The 27,456-nt window shown below is 43.7% G+C and overlaps 1 protein-coding gene across 1 annotated transcript in view; it reads right to left on the minus strand.

Moving 5' to 3' along the window:
* ASTN2 (astrotactin 2) overlaps window positions 1-27,456 on the minus strand; it is an 877,356-nt gene that overhangs the window by 24,932 nt on the left and 824,968 nt on the right. The gene's annotated exons all lie outside the window — the stretch shown is intronic.

Below are 27,456 nucleotides of genomic sequence, written 5' to 3' on the forward strand. Positions count from 1 at the left end.
ACGGCCTAAGGGGTGTGTATTATTAAATCAATTTTACAAGGAGGCAAATAAGCCATGGAAATTTGAATTGACTTTTCTAAGGTTGCACAGATAGTTCAGCCAGGCCCCAGCGTACATCTCCCAACTCAAAGTTCAGTGCTATTTCCAAATAGACAGAATTGGTAGTTATTCATTGGTCCCAACTGGGTCTTGAGTCACAGTTTGGAGGAGGTTAGAGTTAGGAGGATGAACTCCATGTTCCCAACTTTTGACAAGGAAGAGTTCTTAGTACAGCAACACTAATACCCATCATTCCCTTTTATTTTTTTTAATGTTTTTTCATTACATTATGTTAGTCACCATACAGTACATCCCGGTTTCCAATGTAAAGTTCGATGATTCATTGGTTGCGTATCACACCCAGTGCACCACGCAATACGTGCCCTCCTTACTACCCATCACCAGTCTATCCCATTCCCCCACCCCCCTCACCTCTGAAGCCCTCAGTTTGTTTCTCAGAATCCATAGTCTCTCATGCTTCATTCCCCCTTCTGATTACCCCCCCTTTCTTTATCCCTTTCTTCCCCTACCGATCATCCTAGTTCTTATGTTCCATAGATGAGTGAAACCATATGATAATTGTCTTTCTCTGCTTGACTTATTTCACTTAGCATTATCTCCTCCAGTGCCGTCCATGTTGCAGCAAATGTTGAGAATTCGTTCTTTCTGATAGCTGAGTAATATTCCATTGTATATACGGACCACAACTTCTTAACCGTCATTCCCTTTCAACACTGACAATACTCCTCTTCCCGTGTCTGACCCTGAAGTCTTTCTCTTCGTCCTTGGTGCCTTTTGAAATTGCATTTTGCCAAAGTCAAGCTCAAAAGAGAGGAGGCCAAGCAGAGGCCCCCAACTTGGATTTACCCTTGGACATTAAGACAGGAAACATTATAGGCAGGATGGTTCTTAACTACTTAAGTTGAGCTCAGTTTCCACCTGATGCATGAACAGCATTTTCCCACAGGTTGGAGGAACGGGTGAGGGCAGAAGGACCAAGCTCTGCACTTGGGAATCTGAAGGACTCAGTTTGTATCATAGCTCTTTTTCCTGTTCCTATTTCCATTGGTTAAGAGCCTTGGTTTCCGTATCAGTAAAATGGAGTTAACAATATCTGCCTCACAAGATTGTTGTAAGAATTAAATAACAAGCAATCACCTAGAACAGTGCTTGGTGCAATAAATATTATCTTGTTTGTCTTGCTTATTTATGATACTCAAATGGAATAAAATGGAAACAAGGCTTCTTGAAATCAAACCCCTGGGCAAAGGCAATCCTCCTGGAGGGTATTATGGTAATCAGACCACCGGTTTTCATAAGGTTTGGTTAGAACTCCAGCTCAGTCACTGGGTGTGTAGGCAAATTACACCATGTCTCTGAGCCTCATTTTCCTCATCAGATATCTGCTTTCTCTCCCCAGGCAAATATTAATACAAATAAACAACTGGGATTACATCAAACTGAAAAGCTTCTGCACAGTGGGAAAAAAAAAAACTATCATCAACAAAATGAAAAAGCAACTTACTGAATGGGAGAAGATATTTGCAAATGACACATCCAATAAGAGGTTAATATCCAAAATATCAAGAACTCAAACAACTCAACACCAAGAAAACAATCAGATTAAAAAACGGGCAGAGGACCTGAATAGACATTTTTCCAAAGAAGACATACAGATGGCCAACAGACACATGAAAAGATGTTCAACATCACTCTTCATCAAAGAAATGTAAATCAAAACCACAATGAAATATCACTTCACATCAGTCGGAATGGTTAGTATCAAAAAGACATGGAATAACAAGTGTTGATGAGGATGTGGAGAAAAAGGAACCCTTGTGCACTGCTGATGGGAATGCCAACTGGTACAGACACTGTGGAAAACAGTATGGAGGTTCCTCAAAAAATTAAAAATAGAACTACCGTATGATCCAGTAATTGCATTTCTGAATATTTACTCAAGGAAAATGAAAGCACTAATACAAAAGGATATATATACCCCTATGTTTATTGCAGCATTACTTACAATAACCAAGACATGGAAGCCATCTAAGTGTCTCCTGATAATGAATGGATAAAGATGTGGTGTATATATGCAATGGAATATTACTTGGCCATAAAAAGAATGAAATCTTGCCATTTGTGACAACGTGGATGAACCTAGAGGATATTATGCTAAGCAAAATAAATCTGACAAAGAAAGGCAAAAACCAAACCAACCAACCAACAGAAACAGACTCCTAAGTATAGAGAACAAACTGGTAGTTGCCCGATGGGAGGGGTGTGGGGAGATGGGCAAAAAATAGGTGAAGGGGATTAAGAGGGACAAAGTTCTAGTCATAAAATAAGTAAGTGATGAAGATGAAAATTACAGCATGGGAAATACAGTCAATAATATTGTAATGGTGTTGCATGGTGACAGGTAGTGACTACACTTTCCATGGTGAGCACTTCGTAGTGTACAGAATCATGGAATCACTACGTTGTATACCTAACATAATACACTTCAATAATTTAATCTTAAAAACGGTGCTAAGAAAAACAAATAAACAATACCTGCTTTTTTCCTTCTTCTTCATGGAATTGATCACTCTTGTTAATCAACTGCAGTTTATCTATTTATTTTTAAAATTTTAAATCCAGTATAGTTACAATATTATATTAGTTTCAGGTGTACAATATAGTGATTCAACAATTTTATACATTACTCAGTGCTCATCAAGATAAGTGTACCCTTAATCCACTTCATCTATTTTACCCATCTCCCATCACCTTCCTTCCCTCTGGTAATCATCTGTTTGTCCTCTATAATTGAGAGTCTGTTTTTTGGTCTCTTTCCCCCCCCCTTTGTTCATTTGTTTTGTTTCTTAAATTTCACATATGAGTGAAATCATACAATATTTGTCTTTCTCTGACTTATTTGGCTTAGCACTGTACTCTCTAGATCTATGTTGTTGCAAAAGGCAAGATTTCACTTTTTTTTTTTTACTGCTGAGTAATAGTCCATTGTGCATATATACCACACCTTCTTTAACAATATCTGCTTTTAATAGTATGAGAATTTGAGAAAATGCACACAGTGAGCTACTAACTGAGCGAGGTCTGAACTCTGGGCTGCCCTTACTTTGCCCCAGTCAACACTGTGACCTTGGGTGAAGTCCTTCCTCATGGACTTGTTTTCTTTTCCTACAATGTGTTACTAGATGTCTTCGCTGTTGAATTCTACCAAATGTTAACATCAATTAACACCAGTCCTATATAAACTCTTCCAAAAATATAAAAGAGGAGGGAACACAGCCAACTCATTATATGAACCCAGTATTATTCTGATACCAAAACCAGACAAAGTCACCATAGGAAGGAAAACTACAATCCGGCATCCCTTATAAATACAGATACGACAAAATAGTAATCAAATCCAGTAACATATAAGAAGGATTATACACCATGACCAAGAGAGATTTAACCCATGAAAGCAAGACTGATTCAGCATATGAAAATCAACTAATATAACACATCATATTAACAGAATAAAGGACAAAAATTACATGATCATCTCAATAGATACAGAAAAAGCTTTCAAAAACTCGACAACCATTCATAATAAAAACATTTAAACTACAAATAGAAGATAATTACTCCAACCTGATAAAGGGCATCTGTGGAAAACCCACAGCGAACATCCTACTTAATGGTAAAGACTGAAAAATTTCCCCCAAGGTCTAGAAGCAAGACAAGGAAGTTGACTTTTACTATTTCTATTCAGCATTATATTGAAGGTTATAGACAGGGTATTTAGGCAAGAAAAAATAAAAGTCACCCAGATAGTAAAGTATAAAACTATCTCTGTTTGCAGATGACATGATCTTGTATATAGAAAAACAAAGGAATACACACACACACACACACACACACACACACGAAGATCTAAGGGAAAAAAAAACAAGTTCAGTAAGGTTACAAGTGAAACGCTTAATATACAAGAATAAATTATATTTTTATACACTATTAATGAATACTAAGGAAATGAAATTAAGAAACGATTCCATTTATAGAAGCAACAAAAAAGTAAAACAGGAATATGTTTATTAACAAAAGGCATGAAAGACTTATACACTGAAAACTACAAAACATCATAGAAAGAAATAAAAGAAGACCTAAATAAAAGGAAAGGTATGTTGTGCTCATGGATTAGAAGATTTAACATTATTACGATGGAAATACTCCCAAATTTATCCCAGGTCCAACACAATCTCCATAAAAATCCCAGTTGATTTTTTGCAGAAAATGACCAGCTACTCCTAAAATTCATATGGAAATGAATGGTAGGGAAATGTAAGGTACCCAAAATAGCCAAAATAATCCTGAAAAAGAAAACAAAGCTGGAAGAATCCCACATCCCTATTTCAAAATTTACAACAAAATTACAGTAATCAAGACTGTCTGGTACTAGTATAAAAATAGATATATATCAATGGAGTAAAACTGAGAGTCCAGAAATAAACTTATACATTTATGGTCAATTGATTATCAACAAGAGTGAAGGAATAGTCATCTTTAACAATGATGCTAATGATGCTGGGATAATTGGGTAGCCATATGCAAAGGAATGGAATTAGACCCCTATCTCACACCATATATTTATTTTTATATATTAAAATATATTTATATATATTTATTTTTATATATTAAAATACATATGTGTGTGTGTGTGTGTATACACCTATATGTAAAACCTCAAAATGGACCAAAGACCTAACCATAAAATCAAAAACTAAAAAACTCTTAGAAAAAAATAAAGGAGCAAATCTTCATGACCTTAGAGAAGATGATGATTTCTTAGATATGACCCAGAAAGTACAACCAAAGAAAAAGAAAAGATAAATTGGATTTCATCAAAATTAAAACCTTTTGTGTTCTGAAGGATGATCTTAAGAAAATGAAAAGAAATCCACAAAACAGGAGAAAATATTTGTAAATCATATATCTGATACAAGACTAATATTCAGAATATATAAAAAACCATTGCAACTCAACAGAAAAGACAAATAGCACAATTAAAAAATGGACAAAAAATCTGAATCTATTTTTTCTCAGAGAAGATAGACAAATGACCAATAAACACATGAAAATATGCTCACATCATTAATCATTAGGGAAATGCAAATCAAAACCATAACAGGACACTGCCTCTTACCCATGAAGATGGCTATAACAACAAAGACAAAAATGTAACAAGCAGTTGGCAAAGATGGGAGAAATTGGAACCCTTATACATTGCTAATGGGACTATAAAATAGTGTGGCCGTACCAGAAAACATCTTGACAGTTCCTCTCAAAGTTAAACACAGAGCCAACATATGACCTAGCATTTCTATCCCTAGGTATATACCCAAGAGAACAGAAAACATGTCCATAAAAAAAAAAAAAATTCATCACTGTATTATTCTTAACAGCCAACAAGTAGAAAACAATTCAAATGTCTACCAACTGAAGAATATACAAAATATCTATACAACTGAATATTATTCAACCATAAAAAGAAACGAAGTCCTTATTCACATTACAGTATCACTGAACCTTGAAAAAATTATGCAAAGCGAAAGAATTCAGACAGAAAGGCCATATTTTGTATGATTCCATTTCTATGAAATGTCCACAACAGGCAAATTCCTAGAGACAGAAAGGAGATTAGTGGTGGCCAAGACTGGGAGGAGGGGACAATGGGAGAGACTGCAAATGGATATGGAGTTTCCCTTCCAACCAATTAAAATGTTCTGGAATTAGTTGTGATGATCGTACAACGTTCTGAATATCCTAAAATTCACTGAATTGTCTATTTTAAAAAGGGTGAATTTCATGGTCTGTGAATTAGATCTCAAAATAAATAAATAAATAAAGCTCTATAAACAAACAAAAGCAATGGTGTCAATCTAGAAGAATTCTGCATCCATAAAGGTGGCCATGGCAAGAAATTGGGGCCTGGGCCTCTAATATCCATAGCTTTCTGATCTCTGAGTTTTGAGCAAGCACCCCCTGTCCCATATTTGCTCATACACGCAGAAAGGGGACACAGAGGACCTTCAGTGAAACCTTACGCAAAGAGTTAAGGCTCTGGTTTATTTGTGGGGGCATCTGTGGACTGCAGCAGAACTGCTCAAAACCTCAGTGTGATGCGGAACTTAGGGACATGGACTTGGAAGTGGGGAGAGTCGTGCTGCTGCTTACAGGCTATGTGATACTGAAGTCCTTTACTTCCTCCAGCCTCGGTTTCCTTGTCAATAAAATAAACATGGTTGCACCTGCCTCACCAGGTTATCAGGAGGAGTCCTCAGAGTAGGTAAGATTCCCTTACCTCAATTCTTGACAGATATTAACAATTCAATCCATAGTTAGAATTCCTATTTTTAATGATCGTCATCTGCATTTCCTATGTATCTGATAAACAAAAATAACTACTTTCGATCCAATGCAGCTTCACCTTGAACCTCTGGCATATTCCCAACAACCTGCACTGGCCCCTCTCTCTGCCTGGGATGTTCTCTCCTCTCTTCCTTCTCTCACCTCCTTCAAGTCTTTGTGCCAATGCCCCCGTCTCCATGAGGTTCCCTTTTAAATTTCAACTACATCCAAACTGCTATACCTAGAAGTATATTAGAATACCATTTACCCAGCTCTATTTTTTTTCTTCATAGGATTTACAATCTTGTAATATATACTTTCCTTGTTTGTTATATTCATTGATTTTGTCACTCCGCTTGAATATAAAATTCACAAAAACAAGGATTTAGTCTGTTTTATTCACTGATATATCCCCAGTGCCAAAAATAGAGCTAGGTCACCTGGTAGGACTTCAATAAAGGTTTACTGACTACGTGGTTGTGCACCTATGAGTATATGTAAGTGTTCATGCTTGCGTGTGTGTGTGTTGTGTAGACTGTGTGTGTGTGTAGTGTGAGTAGAATGTGAGACATTGCATGTGCATTGCAGAGGGTAAGGGTGGATCCTTTCTCCTACACTCAGCATTGGAAAGCTAGGGGAAGGAGGAGGTGGAGAATGAGGAGGAGAAGGCATTACAGTGTTCAGAAACTCAAAGACAGGAAGGCTAGTCCCTTTGTGGCTATTTAAACAGCTGTTCGCTCACTTTACAGTATTTCTAGAGACCTGTGTGCACCCAGGTGACTTGGCTGTAGCTATTATAAAAGCAGATGCAGCCCAGCAACCTTATGCACCAGGGGACACTATGTAAAAAGAAATCAAAAAGAAATATAAAGTCATGGTCTGTGCCCATCAAGGGGCTCCCAATTTACCTGACACACACATACATCTCATACGTACACATCATCTTTGCCAATCCTTGACTCTATGTTATCTAATTTACTCCTTACAATATCTTAAGTAGATTGTGTTATCTATATTTATCTATGTGTGCAGATGAAGAAACAAAGTCTCAGGGATAAAAGGAAATGGCTGAGTCACCCAGGGAGTACATTCCAGAGCAGGGTTCAAACCCAGAGCTGACCTACCCCAGTCTGCATTCTCTGTATTACACAGTATGCCCACCAGGAGTTAACAACACTTTAGTCTTAATCCAAAAGGTACTTATAATCCTACTCGAACAGATAAAACATGCCCCCATAAACCAATGATGAACAAGACAGGACAGAAAGGCGCCAGTAGAACTGGTCAGAGAAGGTGTAAGGGGTTTGGCAAAGTCCTCCCTTAGGGGAGAGATGGGAGCTATTCCCTTCAGCAGTCTGGGAATGCCAAGCAACAGAGGGTAAAGTTAAGTGGTGTGAACATCACGGCTTAAAGATCAGTTCTCCAAGCCAGGCTGCCAAGAAACAGGTCAAAGATGACGAAAGCACACTAGACTTGGACGCGTAGTATCTCAGTAGAACTCCCAGCAGAGGTGGTAAGCGGAAGGGCTGCAAGCGGCTGCCCAGAAGGCCCCGAGGGAAGCCTTGCTTATGTCAGTCCTGAGTTCCACAGAGCACTCAGAGCGTTCTTACAGGCTGAGAAATAGTTAGCACCAGGACACAATATTGACAAGTAGCTTATTTATCCCTTTTGTTTAACTAAGGCTCAGAGAGAGCAATCAACTTGTCCTAGGTCACACAGTAAGTTCAAAGCAAATCCAAGATCTGAACCCGGTCCCCCTGCCTCCAAGGCAGGACTCTCTATAGACGCTTAGCAGAGTTAGCACAGTGAAAACTGAGAACACGGCTGAGAGCGGGGTGCCCTTTCCCAAAGGTGTCATCCTGCCTCCATTCTACTTAGCATGACCTGCCAGCGAGGTCCCCACACAGCCTTTACACTAGATTTTTGCTCTGTTTTGATTTTATTTTTTCCTCCTCTCACTCCACTGATGCTTGCTCTCTGGGCCACACTGCCCTGCTCTCTGCTTGCCCACACGGCCCAACTTACCCCTTCTTCCCAGCAGCCACAATGGCTGGTGAGTAGTGTCAAGCACTGGAGGTACGACATGACTGATCCCCATTTTCCTGAGAAAGGATTTCTGCAAAGAATGTGCTTCAACCTCCCCTACATGCACACTGCAGCACCAGGCTCGGCGGGGCGTGGGGGGGTGGGGGGTGTTTTCCTCTGGAAGGTTGTGTGCCCCAGATACAGCAGAGGATAGGTCTGCATTCAAACCCACGGCTGTCTGGCTCCACCACCAGGGTCGCGCACTCCCCAACACGATGTCCCTCTTTGTTCCAGCCAGTGGGTCTGATCCTGCTGCAGACTCGGGCGACCTCAAGGAGCCTTTGTCTAATATCTCAGAATCCCAGCCACCATCCGGCTCCCTTTGCCCCATGAAGATAAGCCTTTTTGGTCGACTGGACACATCGGCCTTAGAAACCTTGAGCTACCAGAGTAAGGGCAACGGGCTGGCAGGCACGGTGGGGGCATCCGGGCCTGATAAGACCTCGCCACGGCTGGACAAGCACTCAGAGACGTAAGGCTTTGCGTAAGCACGAGATTAGAAGGATACATTATTAAAATATTTATTTATTTTCTTATAGGTATTGACATAAAAGGGGGGGGGAGTTTCCCAGGAGAGATAAGACCCAGTGAGACTTTCTGTGCCTTGGTTTTTGAATATACGGTTGTTACAGAAATTAATATGATTAATAAGTAAGAAATAACAAAAACTGCGTTAGCTGGAAGCAGCTACACTTTCAATTTGCTAACGTAGGAAACTAGGGACGCCAGTGGGAATTAAAGAGCAAAAAAAGCAAGCAAACAAATAAACATAACCTCACTTTGCTCTGTGGGCTAGGCTGATCCAGATTCAGGACAGTGGCTGTGTCTTTAGAAAGAAGGGGGAGCAGAATCAGGCTGATGACGGGGAAAGGGTAATCTTCAAGTGCATCTTCAATTTTAATTTCTTTAGGATAGAAGAGTGAGCCCTGAAGCAAGTGTGAAAGAGCCCTGGCAGGTATTAATCCTGTATGGTGGGCACATGGCGGCTTATGGTACCGTCTCCATACTTTCTGCATTTTATTTTCATTTTCATGATTAAAGCAAACAAATGAACACACCCCTGACTCCTATCAATTTACACTTTGCAAAGCTTATTCCACAAATAACCTTGAAAGCAAGACAAAGCAGGGTTTATTGCCCACATTTTACATTCAGAGAATTTGATGTTTGCAGGAAGGGTGGGGAGAGATGTTTGAATCAAGGACAGACACACAGTGGCAGAGTGATGGAGCTGGCAGTTCATTCAGCTCCTGGTGGAGGGCTCCTTGTGCTACGTTCACCTCGACATGGAAGACACAACTGCTCCTTCTTCCAGAAAAATCTCTACAAGGCTTGGGTTGGTCCAAGGACAAAGATGGCACCAAGACACTTCTGAGCTCCAGCTTCTCTTCCAGTCCACCCACCCTCACATCACTCTGCTCTCCAACAATGAACCTTGATGTCACTGGTCCAGTAAATGTTTCCTAAAGCCGAGGTATAAGGCTGGGACTCCTAGGCCGCTCTCTATAGCACCCTGCTTCGTAATCACACGAGTCTATTCTCTCTGTGAACTTTCTTGCCTATTTCCTCTTTGTGAGTCAGGATGCTCCACTGGAGTGGGGTTTTCCACCTTCCAATCTCCCGGGGATAGAACACGGACCCCGGGGTAACACAGTGCCAGGGCAATGCAGAGGTTAAGGATCGGGGTGTTGGCATCAGAGAGACCTATACATGGACCCTTTTCTGTGCTTCACCCCTTGAAGCTCCATTTCCTTGACTATGTAAAGGGGATAATAAAACTCTGAGGACAACTGTTTTTTGTTTTCAGCTTTGTTTCCCTTACCTAGTGTTTCTTACTCCTTTTTCTGGAAGCACGGTGTCTGAGTCCACTTAAGAACAATTTTTCTACCTCTTACTGTGATTTGGATGGGACTATCCATTTCATGTCCCTGCCACAGAAATGGTGACATCACCCAAGCAAAACAACCAGAGTATTTTCCTGGGGATGGAGAGGGATGTAGGAAAGGGGTATGGCTCTCTCTAAGATCCTAGGCATGAAGGACTATCAAAGCCTATACATAGCTGCCAGGGTCCACCTCCACCCCCGCATGAGGAAAACCCAACTCAAAATGCAGCCAACACACAGCGAAGCTGAGACAGGGATAGAGTCCGTATCATATCTCCTGCACTCTTGGATTCTGCCGGGTCTGAAGTCAGCATGCCTGTTGAATTTCCCAGTTACAGAAGTGAATACACTCCATTTTTCCCATAAGAACTTTTGAGTTTCTGGTACTTGCATTCGCAAGTCCAGGTTCTCATATAATACTTCTGAAATATCCCTTAGAATGTTATTGTGAAGATGAAACAAGATAATGTTTAATCACACACTTAATACAGTATCTGGTGCATTTCTAAGGGCCCAAGCAGTGGTGGTGGTGGTGGTGGGAAACAACTTATCATTAATAGAACCGTAGTGGACCCTTGTCCCAGAAGGAGGACTGCCCTTCTGCTCGGCTCTCCAGCTCAGCTTAGTGACCATCAGATAAACCTCTGCCACTGCCTGGTCATGTGACCTTGGCCAGCTCTCTCTCCACCTGGCCCAGAACCAAACTTCCAGGCTCTGGGAAAGATCCATACCTGTTTTGATGGGGCCAATTGCTTCCTCCTCAGAGTGTCTTAGTGCTTAGGACATGAAGTCCCAAATGCCACTGTCCTCATCTACCCGTTACTTGCTGTCATCCCCACTGGTATGTGAGCTCTCTGGGAGAAAGAAACCATATCTCATTCTTCTTTCAACCCCATCAGCCCCTCCTATGGTAGTGGCACCCCTCAAGAACTTCGTGCTGTTTCAGAAACAGATAAGAACCTAGTATTCTTAAAAATTAGATAGGGAATAATGGGGACTTTTGCCAATTCACAAAAGCTCACTTATTTTTTATCTTCCAGATGACAGTTACAGTCCACAGTATGTGCTTGGAAAAATGCTTTCTGGCTACCAACAGTACGGCTCTACCTGGGGCCAGCCTAGGAGGCAAGGAAGGGACGTAGAGTTCTTACCAGTAAGCATCAGACTGGACAAACCTGTACGTGCTGATGAGCTGTTTCTGGCTCGTCCCTCACCCTGTCTCAGTTCATCTGACACTGCAGATTTCAACCACCCTCCTTTCTTCCACTTCTGGCTAACACTAGACTCCACTGCCTCTCATTCAGGCCTTGGGGAGAGCTTCCCTATTTGCTTCCTACAGTTCTCTCCCACTTCCAACCTACTGCCAGTGTATCAGCCAGAGTGAACTTTCTAAAGTGCAAATCTGACAATGTCTACTGAGCCGTTGGTTTAAAGCTTTAATGACTCTGTTAAGATAAAGTCCACACTTCTTAGCCTAGAAAGAGAGTCCCTTTATGATTCGACCCCTATCAATCTCTTCAGCCTCATCAACCAAACCCGTCCCACTGCCTCATGATAACTTGAGTAGCGTTTGTAAATTGCTATGTTGCCTTGCTCTTCTATAACTTTGCACCTATGACTCCCTCTCTGTGGAAAATCATTCTCCCATCTCTCCCTATCTGCCTCTTACTGATCCTGTTCCTCCTTTAAAGCTCCACTAAAATGTCACTCTTCCTGGCGAGCTTTCACTAGACTGAGAAGCATTCTCTCATCTGAGCTCTCATATCATGGGCCACATTTTCTCATGGGCTCCATGGTAGCAGGGACATTGCTTATCTCTGGATCCCCAGAATGTATTTCAGGGTCCTACAGAGAGGTAGAGACTCTAAAACAAGTGGAAGGAATGAACACCAATGCTAGTAAGGAGGGTGCTACATTTGAGCCCACCCTTAGAGATTAAGTGTGCACTGGCTAAGTAAGGAAAGGCTAGAGGACATCCTTCCTGACTGTCCCCAAATTCCTCTTTCTCCCCACCTTTTCCAAAGCTCATAATCAGTATGATATTGTAGAACCAGTTCGCCAATTTTAATTGCCGTGTATGGTGGTTTGCATACACATCTGGCTCCTCCCAGTAGAAGAGGGAGCTGTTCAGGGCAGACGCCCTGTCTCATTTCTCTAGGTGTCCCTTATAAGGCTTCACAGGAAGGAATACAGTGCATGGGTTCAGAGCATGAGCTCTGAGATCAGAAAAGACCTGTTTTCAAATAGTAGTTCTGCCATTTACTCCCTTACTGACTTTGCCCAGTTTACTGAACCTCTGTAAGCCTTCATTTCTTTATGTCTAAGGTGAGGGGGAAAAAGTGTCTGCGTCATAGGATTATAGCTTACTCTTATAGATTTAATGCAATATTATATGCATTCATTTATCCAATGAATATTCATTGAATGCTTCCTGCATGTATGCAGTTGAGTATATAGAAATAAACACCATGTTTACTCTCGCGGACAGTCAAGTCTAAGAGGTGACAGACATTAACACATATAAATATGTCATTTCCAAGTTTAATAATTGCAATAAGGGAAAGGAGTAAGGAGGCATAATTTAGATTACGGGTTGGGGGATGCCATATGAGGAAGCAACATTTAGGCTGAGAACTGAAGAATGAGGGAGAGACACAGTATGTGCCAAGGCCCTGTGATGGAAAGAGGGCACAACCTGGTGTGTAGCAGGCTCATTAAATGCTGATAGGGCATCAGGGGAGGCTGGACTCATTAGTGATGAGGAGCTGGGGCTCCCGAACCAGCCAGTCTGAATTTAAAAATCCTGGCTCTGCTACTGACTAGTGCATGACTTTAGGCAGATTTCTTAATTCTCTGGGCTTTGGTCATCTCATGTGTAAAATGGGAATAATAGAGCTCTGTCCTCATTGAGTTACTGAGAGGACTAGACGAGGTAATTTATGTAAAGCATTTAGAACAGTGTCTGGCATATTGATAGCACTCTTTAAATAACAGCCATTCATATCATTAGTTCTTTTTCTTTTCTCTGAAGTATTTACATGGATACTATTATAAAGGAGGAGGCAAAGGTCTTGTCTGAAGAAGACATATCCAAGCTAGGAACTGAAAAAGAATAATGGGAAATTATGGGAGGTTGTCCAATAAAATACCAGGAACTCGGTATGCCTCTTTCTAAATGGTATAATCCCTGCCTCCAGGGTCAGCACATTTTATGATGTGCCAGTGACACTCCTGAGATGCCTCCAGGGGACTCCCTTTGGACTGACATTGGTTCCTGGATTTGGACAAGGTTACTGAGATTCCTGGAAGAAAGTATAACTCTAAGACAGTGTATTATTTAAAAATTCACAGGATTAAAGCAAAACAAACAAATAAAAAACTCTAGGGATTACCTCTTTTTTTTTTAAAGATGCTTTTGTTGATTTAATATTATCTAGAAGCCAGCAAAATTGCTGTTTATTTATTCTGTAGCTTCTGAGTGTCCTCCTTGCCTGTGTGCTCTCTCTCCTCTCCCTGTTACAGGCCATGGATACAGTTGAGAAATATCTATATAGGTCTTAAGTTACTACAAACTTGAAGTAGAGAGTTCTGGGGGCAGGCCTGTGATAAGGATGAGAGGGTTGGATACAGTCGTGGGAGTCAGGCGGGCAGCTTACCCAACGCCAAACTCCCCACAAGTCAGACAGCCCCCTGGCCTTCCTTGCTTGTTTCAATCTGTGAATGTTTCCCAGAAAGAAATAGTAACTTCTCCTTTTTCTGGCAGGGATGCCTGATGAAACTCCTTGAAAACAGGGCCTCTCCCTCCCCTTCATGCTGGCCTCACACATGCTAATGCAAATGAGTCCTGACCCAGCCAGGGGTCTGCGGGAAGGCTGCCAGGAGCTTTAGAACAAACATGCAAAGAATGTTATTTCATTTCTGGCATCCTGGGGAAAGAGGGACCCAGAGAGGGAAGTTGGGCAGTTGTGGGGGGGAGAGACGAGGGAGAATGAATGTGAATGCTTACTGCAATAAGACTGAAACAAATGGAAAGGATGGGAGGAAATTTATATAAATAAAAGGTCTATCAGGTGCCAGGAATTGACACATAGAAAAAAATTTTTTTCATTTGACATACATATTTTGAGGTCGAATTTTTTACTCCCACTTTCAGGATGCAGAAAAAGGTTTGGTCTCAAAAGTTAGACATAATTTTTTCAAAGATTACCCAACTATGAAATTCAAACGCAGATTTTAAAATTCTGAATTCCGTGCTGTATCCTCTCAGTGAGGCTGGCTTATGGACTTCCAAAAAACCTGTGAGCACAGCAAACCCACAGCCTACGACTCTCCTGATCCACTTCCTCCTCTCATCCTTTTCGGCCACTCTTCTAACTCCAGATTCCTTATCTCTTACAGCAGGACTATTACAACAGCTTCCTAAGTGTCCCTGATCTAACCCACACTCCACAGAGATCATTCTAGAGTCCAAAGTGGCCTTCTCACAGCTGTTCAGAATGAATCATTGGTTCCCTCGTCTGCATTATGAGGCCTTGCAAGTTCTGCCTCTCCAACCTCATACAGTATGTATCTCAACTATCCTGAACCTTCTGCTGTTCCACTGTGTGTCCCTTTAATTTCCCACCTTCTCGTCTTTAGTTCAGCTGTTCCCTCTGCCTAGGATGAATTAACTTTCCTAATTCTAAACGGTCAGGGCTATCCACTCTTCCAGACCCAGCTCAAATGCACTTCCCCCAAGGTACACTGGCTGTGAGAGATCACAACCTCCTCAGAATTTCCATGCCTTTATTGTGGGCAAATCACCCTCCACCCCGGAATAATTAGCTGCTTACAAGTTTGTTCCCAACACTGGACAAAGCTCTCTCAATCTGAGCTGTAAGTTTTCAAATTTCAGCCACACTACTGCCTATAAGAGGAACGCCTAGGAACATACAAGTGTGGACTTTGGAGCCTGGCATCTTGCGTTAGACTCATGGTTCTGCCATTCACCAGTTAGATGGCCTTGAACAAGGCACTTAGCCTTTCTTAGTTTTCTTATATATAAAACAAGGATACTATAGTACCTACCTCAGAGCCATATTGTGAAGGATCGAAGAGTTAGTGTGGCAGGGAGTCAGAACTTGGTAAGCGGTCAATGACAACAGTGACCAGAAGGCTGGAGCCATGTCATTGCTCTGGTCTTGACTAACAGTCATAGAGACTTACATGAAGTACCGACTCCATCCATTCAACCTGCAATACCTATTACAGACCTTTGGTGTTTGCTGAATTGATAACCTACTAAACGCCAGGCCTTATGTTAGGGGCTCACAGATTCCTAAAGCATGGGTTCTAAAACATGTATACTCTTGGATCACTGACAATCTTAGCTCCCTCTCATCATGAGAACTGTATTGGGATGGGTTCAAGGGACAATAGAAGGAAAAAAGAAAAAGGGAAGGCCTCTCTTGTTATGTCAGATAACTTTGTGAAAACAAAGTTGTCACATCTTATGTCCAAAGGCCTCCTAGAAGATGTTCAGAGAACAGAGACATGTGAGCAACTTCACAGTGGGTAGGACAATTAGCTGATCACGAGTCCCCTTTTTGGTCATCCCTGAGGAAGATCTACTAAAGATACACCTTGTATGCACTTGATATGTACTTGATATTAAGCACCTACTGTGTGAGCATCTATGCCGGGGAACTGCACATGTGGTAACAACTCCATACTTGCCTCACAGCAAAACTAATGTAGTAAATAGAAGTACCCTCAGCTTACAGGTGTGGACATTGAGACCCAGGGAAAATAAATATCTTATATAGCCAGAAACTACCTGACATTTGAACTGACCCTAGGGCAATTTGACTCCAATATGATAAGGGGAACATGTATGCTTGGATCCAGGACAAGAAAGCAGCAGGTGGTCTGTATGGGAGTTGAACCTTTGTCTAGCCCAGCTTTGACACTGATTCTCTAAGAGATAGAGGACAGGCCTGTGTCCTCCCTGAACTTCAGTTTCTTCCATAAAGAGAGAAGGTTCAGGTCAACGATTTCCGAAGCCTTGAGCTCTGTTACACTGTATTTCAAATGTGAAAGCACAATGGGTTGTTGGTAAATGGGAGAGACTGTCCTTGGGAGAAAGGAAAACAGAGCAGAAAGAAAAATGCCAGAAATCTGGATTGTGTCTTGCCTCAGTTTCCACACGTCATTCATGGTGGTCCCCTGCAGTCTGCTAACACCTTCCCAGTCATGACCCTCAAGACCGCTCACAGCCACAGACTCCGTTACAGGTAGAGGTGGGAGTCGGGGGAAGGCAGCTCTTTGGCATGCAGTGATAGACCCATAGCCAAGACAATGGGAGCAGGGAAAAGTTAGGAGGCCTGGCTTCTAGCCCGAGTCCATTCCTACCTTCAGTAGTTCTTAGAGTCCTAGAAATCAGAGAAGGAAGGGATTTCCCCATCTGATTCTTTCACTGTGATAAGGAAGAAACTGAAGTTCAGGAAAAGGAAGCTCTTTGTCTGAGGTCCCTCGTGGTTGGGTAGCAAAGCTGAATACGGAACCTAGATTGGCTTGTGATCCCATCCCAGGAACTCTCACCATGCTGAGCTGTCTCTGTGCTTCCCCTCTAACAAGGTGACCCTACGGTAGAAGGTGGGGTCAAGGCTTCTTGGAAAGGAGCCTGGATCAGCTGTCAGGACCACTCCTGGTTTTGCTTTGACTGTGAAGTCTATGAGTCTCTCAGGGCCTCACTTCCACATTTATACCCTGAGAGAGTTGACCTAGATTAGACATTCTGAATTAACAACGTGTAGGCAAATTGTGACTTACAGAATTGGTCTATGTGACCAATTTTAAATTGGTTGCCAGCAACTACTAATTAAGAGATTTCACTTTAAACTCCTAGATTTATGGCTTGGAATATTTTTCAACATTGGGTCTACACTCTCACACAGTAATAATCATCTAGAGCTAAGTATTCTCTGCTCCATTTCTAGTTTACCACAGTCCCCACTGCTCCCTATCATAAATAACCATCTGGTCACGCTGACGCATTGTCATCACTTAAAAGTTCCTCCTTACCAAGGCCTAGGGGAGAGTTTACCCATCTCCCTTAGCCTCCTGATGCCCTGAGCATGCGGCTCTCACTGCCCGCCTAACATTACCATCCCACCAAGGGCCAGCTTTGGAATGTCTTCTGACAGGCACCTAGCAAAACTCTAATCTCTGCCTCTGTCTTCACATGGTAGATACCAGTAACTACACTGGATTTAGGAACCAACACAATCCAGTATGAGCTCATCTTGATCCTTAACTTGTTACATTTACAAAGACTTTACTTCTAAAGAAGGGCATGTCTGAGGTGTTGGGTAGACATGGTGGGTAGACATAGACACAGAGGCAGTGCACTATTCAACCCAGTGTAACCCCTCCTCTTACTTCCTCAGGAAGACTTGGCAGTAGATCTTCAGAGCAGGCCTGCAGTAGACCTGGCTGGATTAGCAGCCCTTCCTCAGTGCTCTTGCAGCCCCTGGACTTTCTTGTCAGAGCGTGAAGTGAAGCATCATGGAATGGTCTCGTCTCTTCTGCTTCCCCACCATAACTGTGAGCTCTGTGAGGACAGAGGCCTTGTCTGGCCTGGTGAGTTCTGCATCCCAAGTACCCAGCTTAGTGTGAGACACATTGGAGATGCCCAACAAATACGACCTTTTCCTCAGCACTCTGCACTGCAGTCAGTTACTAAGAATAGGAAAAGCTGTTCTTAGATGTTTCCAGAACTGTGCTGAGCCCATACTGCTCCACTTTGGCCCAACACATACCCTACTCAGGACACCACTCATTGGTTCCCCAAATGTGTAAGGACCCCACCCTCTCCCTTTCCCTATATCAAATGCCACCCGGTCCCCCTCCCCGGACTCTCAAGTCCACCCAGCCTGCTCTATACACCATGGTCAGAGGGTCATAGTCAACTCAAAACACAGGTTTCAATATCACCTGCCCCTCCTCAAGCTTTTCTTCACTCCCCACTGCCTGCAGGATAAAGTCCAGCTTCTCTGCCCAGCATTCAAGGCCTAGCTTTCCAGCATGGCCTCAGCTCCCACCCATCCACCCTCCATGAGTTCACAAGAGCAGCCTGTGCCCTGTCCCTCCAGAACTCTGGCCAGTGTCCCATTCCTGGATGAAATCTTGACGCAGTTTGGGGAAAGAAATAGCCTGTCTGAGAGTCCCCAGCAGGTTTTAGGAGCCTCACTGTCTGTCAGCTGAAAAACAGCTTTATTTTTCCTCTACCGAGTCTCTCTTGGCTTGAGATGCATGGCTGTATATGCTTCTGGCTGGAGGACAGCTCTTCCCTCTCTGGGGCCCCGACTGTGCACTTTGGAGAGGTCAGCATGACCTGATGCTAGAGGGAATTGAGTTTTGAGTCGCTAGGCTGCCTCTGTCACTACCCCCCCCCCAACCCCACCTCCCAACCAAGAGGACAGGGCACCACAGCCACAGAGCATTCACATTCCATTCAGGTTTGAGGGCATCAGAAGCCCCTGGCCCCTGCTTGGCTCTGGGACCCTTGGCTATACTTTGGCTCTCGGCTCCAGATCATATTACAGGCTCAGACCCTTGTATTTAGGCTGGGGTGGGAAGGGGGTCGGTGGGACGGGTGGGGAATGCACAGAAAAATGAAAGAACAGAGATCTTGGGTCTGAGACAGAGACTGAGAAGTGGTAAGTAAAGGAGAAAGAGACAAGACATGCACATGCAGAGATGGCAAGTATAAGAGAAAGACATACAGACCAAAAAAAAAAAAAAAGACTAGATGGATGGAAAGTCAGAGTGACACCAAGAGACAGGCAGCATCCATGACCAAGACAGAGAGAGAAGAAGAAAGCGAGAGGGAAAGAAAGAGGGGGGAAAGAAAAGAGCCAAACAATGAAGAAATGGACAAAGGGGAAAGGAAAGAAGAGATGTTGGAAAAATGGGAGGGGATTCAGGGAGAGAATAAGGGAGGGAGATGGAAGGAGGAAGATGGAAGGAGGGAGTGGAGGAAGGGAAAAAAGGTGGAGAACGACAGAGAGAAAGGAACTGGTAGAAGGGAGGGAGGGAAGGAGGACTGAAGAGAAGAAAAAAGACCTGAGAAAGTATCACACTGGGGAAAAAAAGCCAGTAGAGAGCAGGACAAGAATTGTCAGGCCTGTCCGGGCTCTTTGCCCTGGTGTGTCCTGGATCAACCTTGGGCCTCAGCCTCAGCTCGCATTGGTCCAGAGGCTGTGGCTCAGGGCCCTGGTCAACATGACAGGCTTCTTCTGTGCCTATCTTCTTTCTCCTAAATACTGAGAGTCCCCTCAGAAATTGGGCCCAGTCACACTGGGGACTTGGCTCAGAAGGCCAACTAATCAGACAGGGTCACTGAAACTGAAAGACAGAAGTATGGGGCCTTAAAGCTGAATGAAGCTCTTCCATTCAGACTCAAACTCCCCAGTCACCAAGGGCTTGAGTCCATCTCCTTGCCTCCATTATCTCTTGAGATGCACAGGCTGCAAATTCATGAAATGGTCCTTTGGGTTAGCCTCATTCAATCCCTTTTCTACAAATGGAGACCTGGAGGCCTCCAAAGGGGAAAATCCTTGCCCCTGGCCTCACAGCAGCTTAGAGCCAGAAGCAAGATGACCCTTGGGTCTCTCACCTCCCATCAACTGGGCAAGCAGTTTTGGAAGCCAGCCTTAGAGGGCTCCTGATGACTTTCATGCTGTTTCCAGTAAAGCCTGTGCTGATTCTTGGCATGAAGAGAGGAAATGAAGAGGGTAGTGTAGGAATGTAAATAAAGGGAAACTTTGGGATTTCATCTAATATATAATTATAGTATCCATGGCGGTGGCCTTGGCTGCTTCTGCAATGTACTGCCCAGGCTGTGCCCAAGCAGGGGTGGTGTCTTGGGGGTGATGGGGGCCCAGCAATGCTCCCTCCATCCAAAGGCTCCCATCTCTCTGGGCTTTTGGAACAACATCTTTGGGCCGGGAGCCTGGACTTGTTTGCAGAAACACATGGCAGTCTGAAGACACTGGGAAACAACTCAGCAGATGAGAGCTGAGGATCCTGGGTAGCTCAAAAATGGCATGGGAAGTGCATGGCTAAGAGACGCAGAGGTCATCGTACAGACTCAGAGCTCACCTGCAGGTGTGACCGGGCCAGGGCTGCAGAGACAGGAGGAAGTGTGGGCTTCAGTGGTAGTAGCCAGGCAGCTTTTGGTGTCAGGACTGAAAATCTGTTTTCCATATTGCTTCCAACTCATCTGGGCATGTATGGGTCTTTGCACAAAAGATCCCTCTGAACAGATTCTACCCCCTGACACCCACCATTTCTACATGGCTAGTACTTCTCATGATCTAGTGTGGAAATGTTGAGTTCAGGCTCTGGAAATAACTGAGCTGAATTCAAAGCTTGGCTTCTCCTCTTACTGGCTTTGAAGGCTTTGGTCAAGTTATCTGAACTCTCTGTGCCTTAGTTGCCTAATCTCTTGGATAAGAATAATAGTAATTGCCTTAGAGAGTTGTTTGGAGGATTAAATTAGCTAAGGTTTAGATAGGTATGTAGGTAGGCAGGCAGGCGGACAAATCTCAAGGTAGATACAGAGACACAGAGTAGGGTACATCCTAGGACCACAGCCTGGCACACAGTCAATGTCCCCTGAATATCTGGTAAGAAAGGGAGTTAGAGGTTGTGAATGAGTGAAGGGGAAAAGTCAGTGTCTCCAGATTTTGGCACTGACTTGGAAATGTATTCCAATCATTCAACAACTGTTTATTGGATTCTTTACTGGCATTGGTCACTGTTCTAGACACCAGGGATATAGGATAAAAAGGCAGGCACAGATCCTATTCTGTGCAGCTGACAGTCGGGTGAGAAAAGACAGATAACAAATAAGCAGATACTAAATTATTACAGCTTTATAAGTACATGGCTTTGTGTGTCTATATGTGTGGCAGGCAGGACATACTGCAGATAATGTGGTCAAGGACGGCCTCTGTAAGGAGACGACATGACATGTAATTACAAACATGAAGGAGAAAGGGAACCATCATGGGAGCCATCATGGGAAAAGCCAGGAGAGGTCTACCCTGGGGAAAGGGAAGAGGCAGAAGCTAAGACCTTGAGGAAGGAAGAAACCGCTACATTCTAGCAAGTGCCTGGGGACAATGAGGAAAGGGCCAGTGTGAGAGATAAGGTTAAACGTGCTCTCCCACTGGAATGCTGTGAACCCAACAGTGTCAACGTGGCAACACCAGGCCCGATTGCTTAGGTAAAGATTGCTGTCACTGACGGAAAGGACAGTGGTCTTCCTCATCCTGCCGTTTATTAAGTACAGACAACGAGCTAGACGCCATCTTGTGCTCTTTACGTGTTTCAGTTCATTGAATCCTCACAACCCTATGGGAAAGGTCCTCTTGTGATTCCATTTTAGAGATGAAAACCTGAAACTCAGAGAAGTTAAGAAATTTGCTCAAGGCCACACTGTGGGTAGGTGCTGGAGCCGAGGTAAAAATGCCCCTCTGTCTGAGTTCAAAGGCCTAATTTAAAAATATGTACGTGAGGTGGTGAGTGGAGAGGGGCATGTGCATTCGAGATGTCTACTGCCCTCCCCATTGTTGATCTTTGACAAAGGGGGTGACCGAGAAAACCCGTCATGAGCACGTGACCTTATGAAAAATTCAAAGCACTTCCTCATCTACTCCTCACTTTAATCTTTGTGATGACACAAGGAGGTAAGACGAATCATCTCATTTTATGGGTCAGGTTCATCAGCTCCATTTCCCAGATGAGAAGGATGAGCGTCAAGTACCCTACCTGTGGGTCTGCAGGCCGCAGTCTGGCTCTGCCTGGCCCCAGAGCAGCAGGGCTGCTCTCGCCCTCATGCTCTGACAACCCCACACGTGTGGTAGACAAGGACAGGGAGAGCACGTGGGGCGAGGGGAGGGGAGGATGGGTGTCAGAGTCAGCCTGGGTATGAATCTCAGCTCTACTTCTTCTTGTCATGTGATTTGGGGCAAAATGTTTACCCCTTTAAGCCCCGGTTTTCCCATCGATGAAACAGGAGGTGATGAGTAAGAGGATCCATACGGTCTTGGCGAGGATCACATGATATAGCACATGTTACATCCCGGGTGTTGTTCCTGGCACATGTGCACGCTCAGTCAGCTATTACTACCCCCACTGCTGCCAGTATCCAGGAAGTACTGGAGGCACCGAGACTCTGGTAGAGTCTGCAACCCCACCTCAGTGCACCCATCTTAGAGCATAGAGTGCAACCTTTCCATTGCACAGATGACAACATCAAGGCCAGGGGAGGGGGAAGAACGGGTCCCAGGTCTCACTGGGAGCAAGTGTGGGAACTGCTGTCTGACTCCTGACCTCAGGCTCATTTTTTACAATGCCTTCTCTTCTCCCGGGCCCTGGTTTTCCTTTTACTCCTCTCCATCAACTCCACCCATCCCTGCTAAGAAGGAACCCCTCCCCACCCCCTCCCCTATGGTCCCACCGTGGATGTTGGCACATTGTTGCAGTACCCAGACTCCCTTGGCATTCTTTTCACAGAGCTGAGGCCAGGGAGGTGAAGGACGGGCCTGGGGCAAACCACCGAATGTGTGGGAATGAGCCCCCCCCCCAGGAATTGGGCCTGGCTGCTGCTGCATGTTTGCTCAGGACCCTTTGGCAGTCATCCATGATTAGAGAAAGGCAAGGCAGCCAAGACAAGACAGAGGCTAATTACCTTGGGTAATAGGAAATTGGGGAACGGCGACAAGAAGGGTGTCTAGGCCTTTAGCCAGGCAAGGGCAGGGACCAAGGATGTCTAGGCTGGCCTGACCCATCCACCCTGAGTGGGGATTCCTGCTAGGGGGTCGCTCACCAGTTCCAACAACCCAAGGGTGCAGGAGCTGGCCACACTGTCAGACCTTCTGGGGACCCTCTCCTCTGCTGCTCTTTGTTTGTTTTCATTCAAAAGCAAAACAAATGGAACAAACAAGGAAATTCAATTTAAACAGGGCCCAAATGCTGATGTTTCTGTTTTGCTACACCAGGGTGAGCTTAGGACAGAAAATCAGCCTTGACTTTCACTCCTCTAATTGGTCTCGACCCTGTGGTGTTGTGTAAAATTACATGGATGGAGGGGCTGCAAAACCAATTTGCCTTCCTAGATGGAGTAGAGAGAGGGAGTGGGCATTCAGAGAGAGAGAGAGAGAGACAGGCAGACAGACAGATGGAGAGACAGGAATCCAAACTCAGTAAGAAACAGGACAGAGAAACTGAGTTACACACAGACAAACAGAAGTTAAGAGAATAACAAATAGAAAGGCAAAGAAGGAACGACTGGGAGAATGGCAGACAGACAAAGACAGTGGGCTAGGCAGAATATACTGACACAGAGAGGGAACGAAAGGCATGAAAGATGAACAGAGATGCAGGGAGGCACAGTGGGGTGAAACCAAAGTAAGAGAGGCAGAAAAGTAGAGGTAGAAAAGGAGAAGGTGGAAAAGAATGAAAAGAAATCCTGTGGCGAAAGTATGCATTTTCTGAACTCTCATGCTGGGGTGGATCAAACACACCTTCACTTTGAAAGTGCTGAATCTAAAGAATGAGGAGACGGCATGGATATTTAGCCCAAGGTCCCAAGATAGAAGTGGCAGCAATGAGACGTGAACTCAAACTACCTGCCTGAGAGACTGGTCCTCCATGCCTGTGCCCCCTGAATCCTATTACACCTCTGGCAGTGTCCATGGGGAATTGGGTGCCCTGTGCTTAATTAAAACTCTGGGGTCTGGACCCATGTTCTCTTTTCCTCCTATTTCATTCCCATAGGATCCTGGATGGTCATTTTTTCCAGGGCTAGCGGCACCCCAACCTGCTCCATAAGGAATGGCTTATCCAGGAAATGTCCTTGTTAAAGATACAGATAACCAGTAATGGAGTCAAGGAGAACAAAACAGTAACTATATGCAATGCATTCTGGCAAAATCCTGTCCATGGATTTTCTCACTTAATGCTCTTCCCTTTAACCCCATAAGAGCAAAACAATTACCAGTTCCCTGTTTCCAGAGGAAGACACTATTGCATAGAGCAGTGAGAAATGACTTTCCCCAGGGCAGGTTCTGAGGAAAGGGAAGAATCAGGATTTGCACTCAGCTCAGCCTGTTCCCAAAGCCTGTCTTCCTCTTACTGCCACACACAGCCTTTTCGACCCAAGAGTAAGAAAACTAATTTTGGTAAGGAACGAGCAAGCAGAAAATGAGAAACCCCAAGAACTGACAATGCAACTATTTTAAAACTCAAGACTGAGTTGGTCAGACTTCACGGAAGGAAGGCCACCAGCAGGATGAGAGATGGGTCCAAACCACACCCTGGGCTCCTTGTCAGAACAGCCCAGATTCCACAGCCATTAATAAAATCAATTTCAAAAATAAAGTAAAGAAGTGTTCAGAGTTAGGAATGACAAGCTCATGACAAGCACATTTCCTGGACAGAAGAAGAAAGGATGGTCCTACTTCAAGAGGTGGTAAGGGGGTAGGAGGTATCAAGAAGAAGGAAAAGAAGAGATGAGGGAAAACGATTGTCACTTCTAAAGGATGTCAACTGCTTTGTCAGCTCTCAGAGTTAACTGCTTTTGGGGTTCCACAAAACATTTCATTGCTCTCTACATAATGGGCCTGTAGGATTTCAGAGTGGCTAAGGGCAAAACTCCACACTGTCACTCAGACAGGGGTTACTGCTTGTGTCTCAATGGGTAGGAATGACCGGCCAGGGCTCTTTCCTTTCTGCTAGAAGCTACCCCAGGAAGTTGGCAAAAGGAGGGGAAGGGAGTTAAAATTAATTATTAGCACAACAAGGACAACAAGAACAACAGTGGTAACAGCTAACACTTCTCACTAACTTCTTACTGGGAGCTCATCACCAAGTGGAGAGCTTTGTGCACTATCTCATCAAATCCTCACTGTCATTATCCCCATTTTCACGGAGGCAGCAATGGAAGCTCAGAAGGTTGAGAAGCTCACTCAGTGTCACACAGCCGGTAGGTGCAGGGTAGAGACTTGAACCCAGATCCGTCTGCCTCGAGTCTCTGCCCATAATGAGGGACAGAGGAACCAGAAGTCAGCCATCATGAAATCTTTCACAAGTGTTACTTTCTCCATATGATCATAGTTTTTAGAGTTGGAAAAGACCTTACAGCTCTTAATCCAGTCACATACTTGTATTTCATAGATGGAGTGATCCTAGAGCTCAAGAGGTGTCAGCACTTAGTGATTAAGAAGCTATGGAGTCATGCTCTCAAGATCTGGATCCCAAGTCATCACTTAAGGCCTGAAGCAAATGCTACTTCCTCTAGGAAGTTTGCTGACACGTCCTACCAGAAGAGATCTGATAGCCTATGGTATTTTGGAGATTCCATTCTCAGAGCTCTCACTGTCCCCAGTTGATTTTGCCATTCTGACAAAATAAAACTTGGGCCCCCGTATCTATGAGACCGTCAGTGGCAGAGCCAGGGTCAGAGGTCCAATTTCTAGCGTACAGTGATATTCCTGAGTTTGGTGCATGAATCTGTTGGATGTTACCAATGAGTCTGAATATGCCGGGTATTCCAAAGGCTGCCATAGTCTTGAGAAAATTGGTATTTTCCAGAGGAAGTAGGGATGGGATGTGGTTTGGAGGCGAAGGAGATTCAGACTGTGGAGGGATAATACTTACTTTAATTCTCATGCAACTCTACAGCCTAGGTTTTATTATTGTTTTTTACTGAGGCTTATGGAGGTAAAGCAACTCATCTAAGGTGATATAACTAAAAATGTCAAAGCCAGATCTGAATCCACAGTCTGTGGCCTTTCATACCACCATTAAGTTATAAGTCATTTGAGAATAGAAACTTTCATACCCGCATTTTTTAGGTTAGTACCAAGTCATAGGAAGAACTCAGAAAATGTCTGCTGAATGAGCAAATGAGTTATAAATAAGTAAAAATGTGAATGAATGAAAGAAGTGGTGAATAAGTGAATGAATGATGGAGTATAAGAGTGGATGAATAGAGGCGCCTGGGTGGCGCAGTCATTAAGCATCTGCCTTCGGTTCAGGGAGTGATCCCGGCATTATGGGATCGGGCCCCACATCAGGCTCCTCCGCTATGAGCCTGCTTCTTCCTCTCCCACTCCCCCTGCTTGTGTTCCCTCTCTCGCTGGCTGTCTCTATCTCTGTCAAATAAATAAATAAAATCTTTAAAAAAAAAAAGAGTGGATGAATAGACGGGTAGATGGATGGATGGAGAAAGAGAGGAAAGGGGAGAGAAAAAGATGGAAGGAGGGAGGGATTAATGTTTAGGTAAATAAATAAGTAAATGGATCACTGAGCAAATAAAAGAAAAACAAATGATTTCAATAATTGGTGAGATTGGTTTCTAAGGGAAGTGGCCTATAGTTTCATAATTAGGGTACATGAAGACAGCATGTCTCTAGAATTCTATGTAATAGTTTATGATGATTGTATCCCAATGTGACAATACTCACTGAGAACGGAACAAAAGACAGATGAGCCCCCTTTCCCTCTGAGATTAACCAGCTGAGCCTTAGAATGATTTCCTTCTGCATCTCTAGAAGTTGAATGCAGTGACTCCAATGTACTCTGTGAAGGAGTGATGATGGCATTATTTCTAAGGAGAGCAGCTGAACCTAGCAAAACAAACTAACAAATATATATGAATACAAATATATATATATGTGTGTGTATATAAACACACATATATATATATATATTTCAGATATGCTAATGTAATCTTTTTCAGAGGAGATATCATGGAATTAAGAAAAGAACATCAGGAAGGCACTCCTATTCCAGCCCTTCTTGCTAACTTGCCACGTTCCCTCTCTGGGCTAAGGATTCTTCATTACAGGAGAAATGGTTCCATACATCTCCAATGGACACTTCTAAACCTCAACATCTCAAGTTCCACATATGGGCTGGCCTATAAAACATTTGGTTGGCCTGGACAGATTACTCATGCCTTGCCTCCCAGACTTAAAATCGTCCTGTTTCCA

The sequence above is a fragment of the Ailuropoda melanoleuca genome, chromosome 7 (assembly GCF_002007445.2).
Source record: "Ailuropoda melanoleuca isolate Jingjing chromosome 7, ASM200744v2, whole genome shotgun sequence".
NCBI lineage: Eukaryota > Metazoa > Chordata > Mammalia > Carnivora > Ursidae > Ailuropoda > Ailuropoda melanoleuca.